Raw genomic sequence first — 9,311 nt, forward strand, 5'->3', positions numbered from 1 at the left:
GAAGAAAAAGAGAAAGTGAAAGAACGCATATACACTTGTCTCAACCACATAAAAGGGTAAAAAATAGGGACTGGAATCAAGCATATGAATCGGATCCTTGGCATTTACGGTAAAAGGGTATTTGAGGTTTATTTACTGTGCTTTCCAAATATGAAGAGAGGTATTTAATCAAAAGAAAAATTCAGAGCTGAGCCCCACACTATAGGATTTGGTGGAAATCCTGTTGAGGAGATGCCGCCCGACTGTCTCCAGGAGGCGGGGGGAGGGGGGCGGTCCTCCCACAGGACGCAGGGCTTGAGGGGCTGCGTGCAATTCCTGGGCCATCCTTCTCATTTCACTTACTTTACACTCAGTGAGTGAACACACACTCACTGGGTGCCTACTGTGTTCCAGACGCTGGTCTGGGCGCTTGGAGATCCGGGAGGGAGTGGTCTGTGCAGAGACCCCGCCTGCTGGAAAATGGTTGTAGTGGGTGTGGGGTGGCCCCCCAACGATGTGTCCACCTGGGGCTTGTGAGTGTGGCCTTACTTGGAAAAAGGTCTTTGCAGATGTGATTATTTGAGGAGATTGAGAAGAAAGCCTTCTGCATTTAGGGCGGGCCCTGAGTCCAACGACTGGTGTCATGTAAGGGGACGGAGAAGGCACAGAGAGAAGCAGGGAGAAGCCAGGTGATGCTGCAGCAGAGGTGGGCTGGTGCCAGGGTGGCAGCAGCCCCCAGGGGCTGGGCGAGGAGCAGGACATTCTCTTGCACAGCCCTGCCAGCGCCTGGAACGGGGACTCTGTTCTCCACGCTACGGCTTGAAGCCAGCCTGGTGCTTCATCGCAGGCGCCCCGGGAAACTCAAGCTGGAGACGAGCTAGATGGCCGGTGTGGCCGTGCTCAGTGGGAGCCCCGGGAGAAGAGCCCGCCGTGCCCGCGGGGCTGCAGGACAGAGCGGGCGCTGGGACATCCCCGGAGCAGAGACCCTGGGCACCGGGCGGAGGACATTCCAGGTGAGCGGCAGGGCTGGAGGCCCTGGGGGTGCACACACGGGTCGTGCTCAGGCCGTCACTGTCGGGGGACGGGTGGGCCGTGGGGCAGCTGAGGGTGTCTCGGGCAGAGGGCGCCTGCTGGGACCCCTGCCCCTCCCACCCCGTCCCTCGGGACGGGCCACGGACCTTGGCGGGCGTGCACTCCCGGAGGCGGGAGGGTGTCTGCTTCGTGTGGGGACCCGCGGGTGTGTCTGCATGTCGACACCGTGGATCAGCAGTGAGGTCAGAGCAACACAGAAAGGAAGCCCAATACTTTGCTCATCTTGGGAGTCATTTTCTGGGAGCGGGATTCCAGAATAGTCTAGGAAGATCCTTGGAAACCCCAAGGAGCACTTAAGGTGCAGCGCAGGATGGAGCAGACAGGACTGGAGGCAAGAGGGGCCGCAGGGCCCACCCAGGAGGGGACGGGAGGGGAGGGAGGAGGGGGCCCGATGCCGTCCACGCACGCAGGGCATGAGCCTGCGTCCAGGTGGAGGGCACGCGGGAGCAGAGGGGCCAGAGCACACCTGTGCAGGGCGGGGAGCCCGCAGCCCAGAGGGGATCCTGCGGCAGGCAGGCTGCCCCTCGCAGAGAGTGGGGTCCCGGGTCTCCAGGCCCCCAACTTGGGTGTGTGGGCACAGCGTGGTCTCAAGACCTCAGCGTGTGCACACCTGCCCAGAAAGTTCTGTGATTGGACGGCCTCCTGAAGGTCTCCAAGCCACATCTGCTCCCAAATTCTGCGTCTTTGGACCCTCCGACTGCCCTGTTAGGCAGGACCCCACCCTATTATAGATGAGGAAGGAGGGGTTCAGAGAGAGAGCCTCGGCCGAGGTCACGTGGCTGTGAAGCGTGGTCACCCATTAACTCCTGGAGGGGAGGAGGGGGTGTGCCCAGCTGGGGTGTGGGGCGCAGGGGTCACCGGGAACCCGGCCGCATGACCCTCCCTTGTGGACGGCAGAGGGTGCCTTCCTCCAATGTGTGGGGAAGACCCGAACCCCGGCAGCCAGCCCCTCTGAGTCCGGCCCACGGACGGGAGTACAGGGTCCAGGCAGGTCTGGGAGGCGGCCCGATCAGGACTCGCCTCTGGCCCCAGCGCTGTGGTTCAGAGGCGATGCTCTTAATTTACTCTTCACTCAGCAAGGAGCCAGAATGGTCCAGCGCACAGCGGGAAGCTGTGACAAAGCTCGTAGTAAGTGCTTTCTGGAGCTCGGTATCAGGACCTATGAATCAGCTGTCTGGTGCTTCCTCCAAGAGCGAAGGATGTACATTTAGCCAGCCGTCAGGGACACGGAATTATGTGTTTGGGGGAGTAGCGAATAGCCAGGTTCACGGAAGGGGTCCCACAAGTGGGCACTTATTTAAACCCGCTCGTGGCGACCCACCCAGACTGACAAATTCCTTTGAAAACGGAAGGCTTAATGGCCCGTCTTGGGCAGGTAATCTCTGTTTTTGCTGCAAACGTGGCGTCCCGCCGTTGGGCCCACTTCTTCCCTGGCCCCTGTCACCTCCCTGTGTACAGGCATGCTGCAGGGGGGCTGCAGTTACAGGGCAGCTGTCCCCCCTCTGCTGCGCCCCCTACCCCACTGCCCTCTCTCCCCTTTTTCTCCTGACCACTCACCTTCTAACCCACGGGCTCTGTTTACCCTCTACTCCTGTTTCCTCCGGGGCAGGGGGTTTACACTGTTTTCTGCTGCGTCCCCACACCTGGCTCCAAGCAGCAGCCCAGGTTCTACCTGGGGAGTGAATCAGCCGTGAGTTCCCAGGGAGACCCAACCAAGAGAAGAGAGAATATCTTTAAGCTTTAAGGCTTGGCGGCCGGCAGGGCTGAAGCCCACGGAGCAGGCGGCCGTCTGGAAATTGGGGTGGGGCTCGAGCCACAGCCGTGAGGCAGAATTCCCTGTTTCCACAGGAAACCGCCGGGTTTTCTCTTAAAGCCTTCAACTGATTGGGTGAGGCCCACCCGCTTTGTTGAGGTTGCTCATCACTCCAAGATGCTGATGGCTGGTGCTACCCAGCCTGCCAGGTACCTTCACAGCAGCGTCTGGATCAGCGTTGGAACCGTGGGGACGGCAGCCTGATAAGACGGCCCCGGAGCCGAGTGTCCGGGGGGTGAGGTTCGAGCCCCGTGGCACCAGAGTCGGGGCTCACGGCCCGTCGTGGGTGGGAAGCAAGGAAGCAAGGGAGGGTCATGCGGCCGGGTTCCCGGTGACCCCTGCGCCCCACACCCCAGCTGGGCACACCCCCTCCTCCCCTCTGTTCCTGCGGGACGGAGCAGGGCAGCGGAGGCTCCAGCGAAGAGCTGCCTCCTGCCTCCTGCCCCTCCCCAGCCCTTCCCACCCCAGGCCCCTCCCCTGGCTGAGGGAGGTGGGGGCTGCGGACAAGGCAGTGCGCAGGGATGCGGAGCGTCGCGCAGGGGCCGGGGCGCTCAGGGCTCCTCTCCTCCGGCAGGGAGGCGCGTGCAGCGCCACGCCGAGGCAGACGTGCCTCTCTGGGCGTTCTTCCCTCCAGCACCGGGGGACACAAAGGACCAGTTCTCAGCCATGACAGATGGCCAGCGAGAGAGGATGGCGGCCCAGTGAGGACCGGCGCAGGAGGGCGAGGGGATAGACAGCGCAGGCGGTCAGAGGACGTGTGGGCACGTGTACGCGCGGAGTCTGAGGGACCCCGGGCGCCCCGGGAGGGCGGAGGGGCTGGGGGTCTACCCCATGGGTGTGGCTGACCTTGCGAGGGTGGCTTCTGAGCCTGCGTGGGGGTGAGGATGGAATTTGGGGAAAACAGCCATCTCTGTGTTGGGAACAGGGCCCAGGAGAGACTTGGAAGAGGCAGGCGGAGAAATGTCCCCGCGTCCAGGAGGCGTCCGTGGATGCGGCGACCTGGAGGGAGGTGGTCCTCTGCGCCGTCCGTCCCTGGAGCGGCGGGAGCCCGTGGGCGGGGCGAGGACTCTGCGGGGATGGCGGCCGGGGTCCCTGCGGCCCTGCGGAGCAGCGAGGGGGCGGAGGACCGAGAGTTGCCCCAAGGACAGCGGGGGAGTGGACGCTCCCGGGAGCCCCCAGCGGCTGGTTTTGAGGGACCACGGGAGGAGGTGGAGGCATGGGGCCCACGGGGAGGCCGGGAAGGCCGTGCGCCCCTGTCTCATCGCCTCCCCCAAGCCCCGGCAGGAGGCGCTGGTTCTGCAAGACGGAAGTCACTGCCAATTAAACAATTTTGAGAGACAAGAGAATATTGTGTCATCATTTACTCTGTGCCCCTGAAAGAGACGCTTGCACTCTCGTTTTCCCCTTATGTGAGCACAGGAGGGATGTACGGACTGAACCCGTGTGGGATTCACGGGTTCAGCCTCCCTGGCCTCCCCTCCCTCTTCACGTCGGAGCCCCACTGTCCTGAGTCACCTCAGGACAGGAGGCTGTCCTGAGTCAGCCTCCTCCCCGGCCTCACCCGTGTCCCCAAGGCTCATGCCCCAGGCGCTGTCACCACTGTCATCTGCCTACCTGCCAGCCGCGGCCCAGAGATGCCGGTCATCTGCTTCATCGGTCCGACACGACAATCTATCCTCATCGACTCAGAACAACGGGAGGACGCCAGAGGGACTTCAGCCGGGTGGCCACGCACTTTGATTTTTGTCTTCCACCCACCTGTCCCCGGGTGGAAATTCCATCCCTCAAGCGCTCAAAGTGAGCCTCTCTGCACTGGGTGCTGGTGGGTGTCCAAGGAGAAACAAACTGGGATTTAGGACCACGGGGGGGCTATTACAATACAGGGTGGGGATCGGGGGCCACTGTCAGGGAGAACACTGACCGTGAGTCTGCTGGGACGTCTGAGTCAGGCACAGAGAGGTTTTCTTTTAGAGAGACGGTGCAAACAGGCTGGAAGAACGGGGACGTGAGACCAAGGGAGGCATGACCCCACCCTCCATCCAGGGAGTTTCCCCCAGGCCAGCTGCGTCTTGGGGGGCCCTAAGCAGGGGGCTGCGTGCAGGGTGGGGTGCCAAAGCTCAGGGGCCCAGAGAAAGGAGACCAGTTCAGCCCAAGTGTTTTGTTCCCGTTGGTCAGTGGGGTGAGCAGGTCAGCTGAGCAGCCTCCCCAGGCAGGAGTGGGAGACCGTGGGGTCTGGGGGCCACACTCCCAAGTGGGGTCTGATCAGGTGGCGCTTCAGGGCTCTGTTATGGGGCCCCTGCAGCAGTGCCCACGGGCTGGGACCTGCGGGAGCTTACGTGGGGTCAGCGCGCCTGGCTCTCTGCTGCACTCTCCCGAGGACCGCCCTGCTCCCCCCCGCCCCCGACCCAGAGTTGCTTGAGGATTAAAAGTGATCTGCAGCCAATCACCTCCACTGACCCCAACTGCTTTTGGGGCCCGGAGCCTCCTGCTTCCATGGGGCTCACATTCTGTAGCTCGGGCCATGGCTGAGCCCCACTGGGGTTACAGGACTCCAGGGAGGTTAAAGAGACCCCGACTCCTTTTGGGAAATGGGGCTTCGATTTGGAGACTCCTGTTCTCAATGGATAGCCCAGGAGGGAACACTTCCTCAGATTGGAGGTGTCGGTCTGCAGAAGGCTTAACCTCCTCTCTCACGTTGCTGCCCCTTTCCGGGCCCCAGGCTGTCTGCAGGCGCAGCAGGTGGGGGCCTGAGCCATCTCCTGCCACGTCCCACAGAGGCCACAGGCCTGCCCTCTGACGGGAGTGTCCTTCCGTGGGACGCAGGTGGCTTCGCCCAGCGTCTGGCAGGCAGCCGCTGTTCAGTCACCTTCTACTCAGCTCGCTGGTGAAGGAGGGGGTCCCCGCTGTGGGGTTATGGGGAGGCTGAACCCGGGATGCTGGGCAGACCAGACAGACAGCAGTCATCAGTCACGTACACTCACAGCCCAGGGAGGGGCTGCACGGCAGGCAGGGCCACATGGGCTGTGTTGGGCAATGGAATGAACACGGGGGGCTGTGCTGTGACAGGAGGGTGGGGCTCCCTGCTTTCCAAAGGACACGATGACCTTGTTTCCATAATTCTGGAGGCTGGCAGTGAGCTGAAGACAGTACTCAGGGGTGAGCAGGCTTTGCTCCTGGTCCCTGAATGAGGAGAACTCTCTGGGCCCTTACTCGGCTCCGGCTGCTGTAACAAAATGTCCTAGACTGAGAACAGGTCCCAGCAGGTCGGGTTCTGGTGGCGGCTCTCATCCTGGCCTGCAGACGGCCGGCCGCCCTCCCACTGTGTCCTCACATGAGGTTCTGCTGTCTCTTCTCATAGGGCACTAATCCCACCATGGGACCCCACCCTCATGACCTTGTCCAGCCCTCATCACCTCCCAAAGGCCCCACCTCCTAATACCTTCACGTGGGGGTTAGGCCTTCAACATATGAATTGCGGGCGGGCACACAGTCAGTCTGCAGCACCCTGGAGCAGCGTGGGGGACAGAGCCTGAGCTCAGACCCCTGGAGGAGGCCCTGCCAGGTTCACCACACAGTCAGGCACCTAGTGTTGCACCTTAATGTTTTTCTGTAGTCTGTTGCACGTAATATTTTTATTTATTTTTTAATTAAAGTAGAGTTCTATACAATTTATATAAGTTACAGGTGTACAATGTAGTGATTCGCAATTTTTAAAGATTATACTCCACTTATAGTTATAATAAAATATTGGCTATCTTCCCTGTATTGCACAATATATTCTTGTGGCTTATTTTATACCTAATAGTTCGTGCCTCTCCCTCCCCCATCTCCCCAATGGTAACCACAAGTTTGTTCTTTGTATCTGTGAATCTGCTTCTTTTTTGTTACATTCACTAGTTTGTTGTAGTTTTTAGATTCCACATATAAGTGATGTCACACAATATTTGTCTTTCTCTGCCTGACTTATCTCACTTAGCGTAATGCCTCCAAGTCCATCCATGTTGCTGCAAATGTCATCTTTCTCATGGCTGAATTGCACCTTAATTTTAAGCCCTAGCTCACAACCCCCCCCGATGGGAGGGAACCAGGTCTCCTTGGGAGCCACAGCATGGCTGAGTCCCAGTGCACGGCCCCCCCCTACCTGAGGGCTCTCCCGTGACATTCTCCTCCCAGAGGGCATGAAAATCCGCAGAGTCTATCAAATAAATGCATCGTGGGCTGAGTGACGTTTGGGAGGAGGCTGCAGGGTAAAAGAAATCCTTTTGCGAAGCAAGTAAAACTTGGGAATTATTCTTGTTTGTTTGTACGTCAGGTGTCTGTGTTTTTTTGGTTGTTGTTTTCTTGGCCGTGCCACATGTGGGATATGAATTCCCTGACCAGGGATCGAAACCCCACCCCCTGCATTGGAAGCACTGAGTCTTAACCACTGGACCACCAGGGAAGTCCCTGTCAGGTGTCTTGGAATATGATTCTGTCTTGAAATGGGACCTCACAGGTCCACGGGTTGGTTGAGTTACACGAAGAACCTTCAAACCCAACGTCCCCAGTACCCAGAGGCAATCACTGTGACCACGTGGTGAATTTTTGTGTGTAGAACCTTTAATAAGACTATATTCAATTAGGGCTACACTCATGACTTATTCACATCATATGCCTATTACGTGTCAGGAACGGTCTGGGTGCTGGAGGTTTAGTGGGAAAAAATCAAAACTAAAGATGGTCCTGCCCTTGGGGGGCTTCCCTTCTAGAAGGAGACGGAAGTGAGCTTGACGAATGACTGACAGGGCCATGAAGGATGGCATGGGGGGAGTGCATGGGGGGAGGGTGGGCTTTAAGCAGCTATAGGGGACAGCCCCGCTGCAAAGGTGACCAGATCTGCAGGAGAAGGTAGAGCTGGGAGGCCCAGGCCCGAGGGAGACCCCGTCTCCTCGGGCAGTCACTTCCCTTTGCTGGCGGGGTCATTGCCCTCGGTGGTGACAGTGACAACACAGCTCCCAGAGACCCCATGAGACTTGGTCATCCTGCTAACCGATCTGCAAAGTTGCACTTGGTTCTGACCCCGAATTGGGGGCTCTGTTCATGAGGGTGTGATCCCCCACGCCACCCACTGCCCAAGGCTGGCCTGGGAGTCAGGGGGTGCGGGAGGGACTGGAAACGGTAAAGCGCAGTTCCCGGGACTGGTGCGGGGGGCCTTCGTCCTGGGGCTGCTGCTGCCCCAGGGGACGACGCGGTAGGAAGTGGGAGGTGGCATTTACGGGCGAGAACGGCTTCGAGGACTCAGCTTGCCTTGGCCTCCATGCTGGGCGCCTGCCGTTGGGGCACTGACTGGCCCACTGCCTGGCGGTTAGAGATGGGGAGGGCGCCCGGGGGGGCCGCGGTGTCTGGCCTGGTCTCACCACGTGGCCCCGGGGACACTGCACAGGATGACCAGCCTCAGAGGCCCTGGAGTGCAGGCCCCCGCCTGCTCTGCCCTTGCTGGTTGACCTTTGCCCTCAGCCCCCCCAAGGGCCAGGGCAGTGTCTGGGCTGCATCCCTCACGCAGGTCAGCAACTGGCAGCCTTTCGGGGGCTTCGTGGAGGTCCAGTGTCCTCCAGTGGTAAGCGCCGCGTCTGGACCGGTGCCGCCACCCAGTGGTGCCGGATGCGTGTCAGGCGTCCAGTTCGAGGTTGACCTCTGCCTCCAGGCCCAGAGGAGAGACCTCGCTTTCCTTTCCTATCGCAGGACTGTAATAGGATCCCCTGGGGTGTATGAGCCCTCCTTGAGGTGAGGGTGGAAGCCCTGTGCAGCGGGAGGGACCTGCGCAGGGTGGGGACGGTGTGGACAGAGCCTGTGCCCCCGTGGAGCGTGGCTGATGACAGCAAGTGACAGCCAGCCTCCCCAGCCCTCCGCTTCCGCCCCGAAATCATCTGAGGGTTTCTGATGAAAGTCTGGAATCCTCAGCGGAAGCTGAAGCCTGGGAGGTTGAAGATATCGGCTGTAGGAACGGGATGACATTTTTCAGAAACTGAAGGTATGAATTCGGAAACCTGGCGGGGCAGAGTGAAAATGGGAAGGCAGCGGAACGTGGTGCTGGAGGGATTTAGCTCCATGTCGATGATCTGAGATTCCAGCCGTCTTTCCAGTTTGGGAAGGTGATGGCGAGGCTCCCAGGTCCTGGGCCTCTGTTCCTCTGTTGCCCTGGAGACCTGGGTGGCGGCAGGCAGAGCACGCGCTGGCCCGGCGGGAGGAGCTTCTGGAGAGAAGGGCTGCCGACCCCCAACACGGGGGCCCCGGGCTGTGATGACAGCAGGTCAGTTGCTTTCCTGACACTTGGGGCTCTCGCTCACCCTGCTCCAGGGAGGGACTGGCCCTGGCTGGACGCACTGCCCTTCCTGGGGGACAGGCCTCCCCAGTGACCCTCACAAGACAGGGGCCACTTAGGGTCTCA

General features: G+C 60.2%; 1 long non-coding RNA gene across 2 annotated transcripts; it reads left to right on the forward strand.

The window, feature by feature from the left end:
- The first annotated feature begins 392 nt into the window (after window positions 1–392).
- LOC132521576 (uncharacterized) lies at window positions 393–4,195 on the forward strand. 2 transcript variants are annotated; one of them, XR_009540919.1, is made up of 4 exons: window positions 393–992; window positions 2,920–3,124; window positions 3,459–3,651; window positions 3,810–4,195. It is a non-coding gene; the product is annotated as an uncharacterized LOC132521576 (long non-coding RNA). The 2 variants fall into 2 exon arrangements; XR_009540918.1 differs by lacking the exon at window positions 393–992 and having other exon boundaries at window positions 1,976–3,124.
- The last annotated feature ends 5,116 nt before the right edge of the window (window positions 4,196–9,311 follow it).

Source organism: Lagenorhynchus albirostris, chromosome 6, assembly GCF_949774975.1.
Source record: "Lagenorhynchus albirostris chromosome 6, mLagAlb1.1, whole genome shotgun sequence".
Lineage (NCBI taxonomy): Eukaryota > Metazoa > Chordata > Mammalia > Artiodactyla > Delphinidae > Lagenorhynchus > Lagenorhynchus albirostris.